The sequence below is a fragment of the Dama dama genome, chromosome 6 (genome assembly GCF_033118175.1).
Source record: "Dama dama isolate Ldn47 chromosome 6, ASM3311817v1, whole genome shotgun sequence".
Lineage (NCBI taxonomy): Eukaryota > Metazoa > Chordata > Mammalia > Artiodactyla > Cervidae > Dama > Dama dama.
The window spans coordinates 21,640,346-21,649,054 of NC_083686.1; positions in this window are offsets into that span (position 1 = coordinate 21,640,346).

An 8,709-nucleotide genomic window follows, 5' to 3' on the forward strand; every position below is an offset into this window, starting at 1 on the left:
CGCTCTGGATTTCAGGAAACCTGAGAACCGAGAATTCCCGTGTAGGCGATGCCCCTACTGTCATTTATCTGAGAAGTATACCTGGCTTACATTCTTGAAATATTTCCGTCTGGAAACATATTTGAAGCTTTAAACTACATTCTAGTACATTATTCACTGTTCAGTTTAATGAAAAGCCTGTGATTTGGCCCGATAAGGTCCAAGATGGATGGGAAGAGCTTGCTTCCTCTATTATTGAATCCCACTTAAGGAGTCCTATCTCAATAATTAGAAGCCTATAAAGCACTTGTTTGTTTTTCAGGACTGGTCATCTTGGGTGGCTGGAATACTTAACATCAAGGCAGCTGTAAACAGAAAGTCGCCTGGACAACTTAGTGAAGTCACTGGGTGGAGGGGGAGAGGGGAAGGAGAGGGTGCATCACACGTAGATGTGTATGGCCTGGGCACAATGCTGACACGCTGTGTAAGACGCTAAGTACTTCAGTGCTAAGTTACTTCAGTCATGTCCAACTCTTTGTGACCCCATGGACTGTAGCCTGCCAGGCTCCTCTGTCCGCGGGCTTCGCCAGGCAAGAACACTGGAGTGGGTTGCCATGCCCTCCTCCAGGGGATCTTCCCCAACCCGGAGATCAAGCCCAGGTCTCCCACATTGCAGGCAGATTCTTTACTATCTGAGCCACCAGGGAAGCCCTATATAAGATGCCATCCTGGGCTGAACACCCCTTCTCTTTCTGCTGTGCTTGGCTCAAGCTCTGGGCTTCCGGCTTAACTACCGCAGGTAAGCAGACCCTTGCAAGGCCATCCTGAAAGTGGAGACTGAGGACAGGTGGTCCCTCACAACAATCTCCTTGACTGACATTACCTCTCTTCAGGCTGAATGAGTAAGGAATGCTGAGCCTGGGCACTGTGCCTTCTGCAGGCGATGCCCTTGGGTCTCTGACAGAGCTGTCAGGGTTTAAGGCCCATAGGTGGTGCTAAATGCCATCAGTAAGTTCCCCTGCCTGTCACACCGTATACCACCTATGCCTCAAGTGACAAAGATTTTCCAAAGCAAATCCAGTTGCTTGTGTCTCCCCTTCCTCATCCCTGGAGGTCTGCTGAAAGAGCAGGAAAGTGACTGACCTTGGAGACACCATCAGCCTCCTTTCCAAACCCTAGGGCCAAAAGCACTCTGAGGCTGAGCCTCTCAAGCTGAAATTCCTCCTTCTCTTTTCCTCTGTTTTTCAGATTCTCCAACCCCACCCCCAGTGAAACAGCCATTCTTGTATCCCTCTCATCTCCTGCAAGATTCCAGCTAGGGATCAAACTTTTGTCTAGGGATGACCCAGGAAGGCCAAGACACCTGCTCAGGTTTTAGCTCAGCTCCACCTGGAGGGTGAGGAAGTGCCCTCCGACCTCCTCTGAGATCTGAGAGTGAAACTTCAGGGAAAGCAGAGCATTCGCTAAGTGGAGAAGAGTGACCAGTGGGGAAGAGTGGTTTGAGTCTGGCAAACCAGATCCCAGATTTCTTCTCAACTCTCCTGGATGCTGGGTGTTTTTTTGAAGTCGTGCTTAAAACTGAATGAGTATGGTGTGCAGAAGCATGTAGAGTGGGTGCCACTGAACTTTTAAAAATCCAGAAGAGGGCTGAACATGTATTTGGGTTGTTAAAAAAAAAAAAAAGAACAAACTGAACAGTGAAAGAAGACAGCGCTGCCCCAGTCCTCTGCTCTGAACAGCCAAACCCCCCTCCATCCCTCCGCAGCTCCGTAGAGAAAGGGACCAGTAGCCCCGCGCTCCCGACTGCGCCCTCCCCGGCCCGCACCCTCCCTGTCTAACCCGGGGCACAGCGGATCCGCTGAGCCTGTGTCCACCACACATCTGAGGTCGAAAAAACTCTCATTTCACAGTCTTGGCTACCCTGTCTCTACTCCTACCAGCTCCACTCAAAACAGAGTGCAATCCTGTACCGCTTTTTTTTTTTTTTTCTCGATCATCAAAAAGCCCCCTGACTGAGGACGATCCCTCAGTCCATTCACAGGCCAATGAGCCTGGTCAAGGTTGCCAGGGCTTAGGTGGAGCCGCCCGAGGCCAGTGCACCATGCTGTTTTTAATTCCTGTGCTCTCCCAGATATCGGAGAGAAGGAGAGAATGTGTATGCTCCTGGCTGCCTGCAGAGAGAAAGCAAACGGTCCTCCAAGGCTAGCTTCCACTCATAGCCCCCTGGAAGGGTCACCGAAAAACTAACCAACAGGTTAATGGGTCCCAACAATCATCTAGGCATCAGCTGTGTCCCCAGTTCTTGAGGTTTACCTTCCTCAGTTCCTCAACCCCTCAGCCTCAGGTTCGATAGCCCCATGTCCTTAGACTTACCTTTCCTAGCTCCAGCGCCTGAGTTTCTTTCCAGTCCCCCCCCCCCACCCCAGTTCTGCCTGAGAACCTGTAGGTGAATTTCCCTTAGGCTTTTTTATAGCTGTACCTATGATCCAGTCACTAGGGATGAGAGTCAATTGAAAAGCAAGCTGTAATTACTGGTATCCTTAGATTGGTACTCAAAAGTCTGGAGAGAAAGAGATGAGGATGAAAAGGTCAGCGCCCAAGGTTCCCTTCACCTGAGGGATAAGCTTACTATTTACAATCTTCCTCTGGCTGGAAACAGAAGTCAGAGGGCTCTGAGACCAGAGGTGAGGCCAAAACTTGGTCCATCCTATCTGTAGTGCTTCATGCTGGGTTGGAGGAAGGACCGGAGGTAGATGATGAGATTGAATGAGCCCTGGGCAGTGCACACCAGTGTCCCAGAAGGCTCTCCAGCCCAAGAGCTAGGCTGCCCGGGGAGCCCCTGGGCCTCACACAGGCTTCTGTTCAGAGCCAGTCAGTCTCTACACATCTCTGCTGCTGGAGGTGCTAAGTTACTTCAGTTGTGTCTGACTCTCTGCGACCCTATGGACTGTAGCCTGCCAGGTTCCTCTGACCATGGGATTCTCCAGGCAAGAATACTGGAATGGATTGCCATTTCCTCCTCCAAGGGATCTTCCCAAGGAGGGATGGAACCCGTGTCTCTTATGTCTCTTGCATTGGCTGGCCAGTTCTTTATCACGAGCGCCACCTTGATATAGGTTTGTTACAGTGCAAGACAAGGGCTGGTTTTCTTGGCTTGATTCATGCAGACAAAAGCCCAGAGGATCTCAGAAATGTTTTCCTTAGTGAAGGGCTTCAGTCTGGCCCTCCATCTCCATTCCTGCTGCCCTTCCACACACTCAGAAGCTGTATCCAGACAGCAGCACCACTATTTTTTTTTTTTTTTTTGCTAACAGGGTCCCTGCTGACCCCACACGACTTCTAGCTCCATAGGATTTTTGATGCAGGCACAGTTGCATTGTGGGAGGAGTCAGGCACTGACCCTGTTGGAGCCGTCAGCCCACGTTCCTGCCAGGACCCTCAGTTTCCTCCAGGCCTGGCTTCTCACCAGCCAAGTTGGCAGCAACTGCAAGAACAAATAGCCTGTGGCTAAAGGAGCCCTGAGCAGGCTGAGAAGGGTGGGAAGGGCCGGCTGTGTGGCAAGGAAGCAGAGAGGAGGGGCGCACAGGCAGGGTGCTGACGGAGTGATTAGGAACTCTGCAGGTCCCGGAGGTTAGATCTCCTCCTCTTTCTCCAGGGCCTACAACTCCTCCCTGAAGAGGCAGCTGCTTTGAAATGGTCACAGGCAGCTGGTCTCCTCCATGTGAAGTCAGAAAGCAAAGCAGCCTATGCTAGTAGAAGGAGACCTTTTGTGTGAAAGGTCTGCATGAAATCTGTTACTTTTTCTCATAAAGCTCATCTCTGGTGCTTTCCAACTAACTTTGTGGCTAGTTTAGCTTCTGGTGCATCCATGCATTGAGTCCCAAAGCACTATAGGCCCCCCAGTTACCTCGGCACATGATATCCAATTCCAGAAAATACGGTCTCTTCTTAAAGCACCAGAAGCCCCTTATTCTGTCCAGGGCCAGCCATGGAAGATGGAAGAGGTGGTTCTTTGTGCTGGTGACACATGGGTGCAAAAGTTGTGAGTTGACTTTTTTTAAACTGTTTTATACTGGAGTATAGCCATTAAACAGTGTTAGAATAGGACTTCCCTGGTGGTACAGTAGATAGGAGTCCTCCTGTCAATGTAGGGGACATGGGGTCGATCCCTGGTACAGGAAGATTCCACACACAGCAGCTAAGCTGGTGTGCCACAACTACTGAGCCCGCACACCTAGAGCCTGTGATTGGCAACAGGAGAAACACTGCAGTGAGAAGCCCGCAAGAGCAGCTATCATTCACTGCAACTAGAGAACTCGCACTTGTAGCAGCAAAGACCCAGCACAACCAAAAAGCAAAAACAAAAAGCGATGTTGACATAGTTTTTGGTGGACAGCAAAGGGATTCAGCCATGTATATACATGTATCCATCCTCCCCAAACTCCCTTCCCATCCAGGCTGTCACATAACATTGAGTAGAGTTCCCTGTGCTATATAGTAGGTCCTTGTTCATCATCCACTTTAAATACAGCATTGTGTACAATTTGGGCTTCCCTGGTGGCTTAGACAGTGTACATTTCAATCTTAAACTCCCTAACAAAAATCATGATTTGAGATAATGCCACCATCCCCTGCCCCAGACAGAACCCACTTTGCTCTTAGTGATTGCTTTTGTTCCTGGCACAGCTCAGTCAGTTCAGCTCAGTCACTCAATCCTGTCCAGCAGTTTGCAACCCCATGGACTGCAGCACGCCAGGCCTCCCTGTCCATCACCAATTCCAGGAGATTGCTCAAACTCATGTCCATCGAATCGGTGATGCCATCCAACCATCTCATCCTCTGTCATCCCCTTCTCCTTCCACCTTCAATCTTTCCCAGCATCAGGGTCTTTTCAAATGAGTCAGTTCTTCTCATCAGGTGCCCAGAGTATTGGAGTTTCAGCTTCAGCATCAGTCCTTTCAATGAATATTCAGGACTGATTTCCTTTAGGATGGAGTGGTTGGATCTCCTTGCAGTCCAAGGGACTGTCAAGAGTCTTCTCCAACACCACAGTTCAAAAGCATCAATTCTTCAGTGCTCAGCACAGTGTGTCTCTAATAATGTCTAGAGAGGTTGTTCTCAACATAGGTAGGTGGAGAGGTATGGTACTTCCACAAGAAGTGGGTTGGGTGGCAAACAGGGTGAGCAATCAGAGACTTTTCTCATCTATGAGAGAAAAAGAGGGTCAATTAGAGTTGCTAGTATTGGAATAGCTTTAGCATTCTGGATGTTTGGTTGGTATCCAGAGAGACAGGCCATAAGCAAATGGGCACTCATTCAAGAAAAATCGGGAGGGGGTGGGAAGGAGAGAAAGGAAGCACAGTGTCTCTTCTAGGACATCCCTCTTGTGCCAAATGAGACAGGAGGAAGAGAACAGAAGTGAGACCAAGCCTGGTACCAGTGATAAACAGATAGGAAGCTGCTGAAACCCAGGGCGCATGGCCTATCCTTTCACCAACCCAGTCAAAGGCCATTTGTTCAGAAAGTAATTTGATCAAAGCTGATGTCTCAGACTAAGTCTGAGAGCTAGTCCACACATACTAAGTTTTTTTTTCTCCCCGCATAAGATGCTTATTTTTCTTCAGTGTTAAAGAGGTAAGGGGACCAAAATTGAAGATGCAACTGTTAAAAGGAAGTACACAACATTTGAAAGATATCAAAATAGCAAGTGGTTGCTTCATGTCAGTTTAGTTTTTCCCCAAGAAAAGTTTAGGCATAACATTCTAGAGAATTACTCCTTGCCTACTTTTTCTAAAATCAAGAATTTTCTGAGAAGTCCAAAAACTGTTTTCAGCTTAACCAAAAGTGGTTTAAAAGAAAGCATCCCATTCCTGTGACCTCTAGAAGAATTATTTGTGAGCTGCCCTTTTTACTTCTTTCAATCTTTTTTTTTAAACACTGCAAAATAGCTAGCTGAAAAATCTTGGACTGTTCTTTTGGCAATCACAATACAAAGGTGTTCAATAACTGCAGTGTATAAGTTATTTATTATTCTGTTTTAGTGAATCATGATACATTACTTATCCCTTTAATAATTATATAAAACTGAAATAAAATATGATCTTTACTATGTAATACTAAATACTTTACTAAGAAAATCAAAATAAAAAGCATAAAACTTTTAAACTTGGCTATGGAGTTGGGAGAGGGGAATATAAAGACCTACAAAATCAAAAATTGCGCAAGAATTTTTTTCATTGATTAATTTGTTTCTTTGGCCTTGCTGGGTCTTAGCTGTGGCATGTGGGATCTTCAGTCTTTGCTGCAGTGTATGGGATCTAGTTCCCCAACAAGGGATTGAATCCAGGCACGTTCACTGGGAGCTCAGAGACTTAGCCACTGGATCACCAGTGAAGCCCCTATATAAGAGTTTTTAAATCATATATGATAAATAAAAATCATATTGTCTACTGGAAAAAAGAATATGTTTTTCACTTCTGTAAATTAATTAAAATTAAGACGTTCCTGATGGCAAAAATAATAGTAATAATAATAATCACAGTATGTAGCAGCTAGAAGTGAACTAACCACATGCCTCGCCCCCCCCAACTCTCATGGGCATGCTGTCTCTCAGTTGTGTCCAACTGTTTGCGACCCAGGTTCCCCTGTCCATGGAATTTTCCAGGCAAGGATACTGGAGTGGGTAGTCATTCCCTTCTCCAGGGGATCTTTCTGACCCAGGGATCAAACCAGAGCTTCTGCTGTAATAAGGGTCACCCCCAAGCATATTGTGATTTGAATATTGCTTAGCTATTTCTTTTTATTTAGGTGTATATAGGCCTCTCAAGTAAGTTACACCTCTCTCAAAGGCAGTCTCCTTCAGCATACACTGATTTGTAATCCCCCAAGAGTACAATGATACACATTTTAAAAGTGGAAACTTATGAGGAATAGTTTCAAAAGATGCCTTAATCATCATTTCAATCTCTTCCCCAAAAAACTGAGAACTATAGCTTTTAAAACTACATTGTAATGCTGGGTGATTTGTAGTCTGTCATTTCCTCTATCCAGGGGACAAAGAATTTGAGAGGTTGTGAGTTGCAGAAAGTGTATGAGTTTTCATTGTTTGCATTACTGTAGCTCTTAATTACAGTAATCATTTTCACAAATGGGCTTTGTTTTCTGCTCTGGCTCCTTGGCTTTTGGCAGGCTGCACCGGGCAAACACCTGTTGTCTGGTTATACAGAGAAACACCTGTCAGTAGAGCCACTAAATGCTCACGTAGAGACTGTCATCTGGGTCTTGGGAACCTTTGCTATTGTCAGAAAAAAGGAAAGAGCACCTGCTTAGGGCCCGGGAGAGTTGAATGATGGCTTATTGACTTCTGACAGAGGACGTCGATGAATCCCTTCCCCTTTCGCTACCTACTCCCCAGAAACGCAGCCTGGGGCCACAACATCTGTTAGTGAGTGAATGAATGTGGCCAGATTCGAGGAAAATTCCTTTCCAACGGAGAGTAGTTTAACAGCTATGAGTGCTTTGCGGCATCAAACTGTAAATGGCTTTTATGGATGAATACCCAGCTGATGAGAGTGGAGGAAGGGAAGCAAGAAGAACAGGGAGAGGTTGGAGAGAAATGTTGAGAGAGCAAAACAAAGTAGGACAAAGAAAGTTTTTCCATATGTAACCTCCTTGAGAAAAATCACCATTTTGAGCACATTCATGGTACGGCACTGCGTTTGTGTAGAGACAGGTATATTGAGCTTAATAGTGCTCACTGGAAAAAGTCAGTGTCAATTCCTGAGCTTATTAATTATTTGAGCTTCCCTGGTAGCTCAGACGGTAAAGAGTCTGCCTATAGTGCAGGAGATGCAGGTTTGATCCTTGGGTCTGGAAAATCCCCTGGAGAAGGGAATGGCAACCTACTCCAGTATTCTTGCCTAGAGAATTCCAAGGAGAGAGGAGCCTGATGGCTACAGTCCTTAGGGTCGCAGAGTGGGACATGACTGAGTGACTAATACACTCATTAATTATTCTTTGACAGTTTAGTTTAGATATGGTTACGTCCACACACAAAGAAGGAAGAGAATGAAATGACACAAAGGTTTGGGTAGGAGAGAGGAGATAAAAAGCCTACATTTTTCAAAGACGGATTTTAACACCAATATTTATTTTTAGTTTTGCTAACCTTTTGTTCCCCATCTTTAAGATAAATAGAAATACATGCCAGCTCAGAGAAATGTCTTGATCCTGCCTCACCTGGTGAAAGATCACCCAGAGATCTGGGGAGCATAAGAATGGGACCATCGAGCCTTTTCATTTGCATCCTTTTCCAGTTGGAACTCTTTTCCACTATATTCTGTGGGAGGAGCCGTCAGCATTAAATTCTTCTTCCAGACAGATTTTGCTTCTCTCTTCTGTCCCACTATCTCTCACAAATACAATCTCCTTTCCCTACACTATGACTTTTCCTAGTCTTGGAGCTATCTTGGCATTAGATACAAAGACGAAATGGGGGTGGATGAATAAAATTGTAGGTAAGAAAAGCAGACAGGAGAAATCATTATGAGAAATTTTAATCTTGGATTCACTCTAAATTTTCCTCTTCCTGCACTCACTATATGCAATCCATCAGGACCTCCTTTTGGCTTTATCTTCCAAATATAGGCGGAAGCCACCCACTGCTTACCATCTCTGTTGCAACCACCCAGGTATAAGCCATCACCATCTCCCCAAAGACCCCGCCTTTAA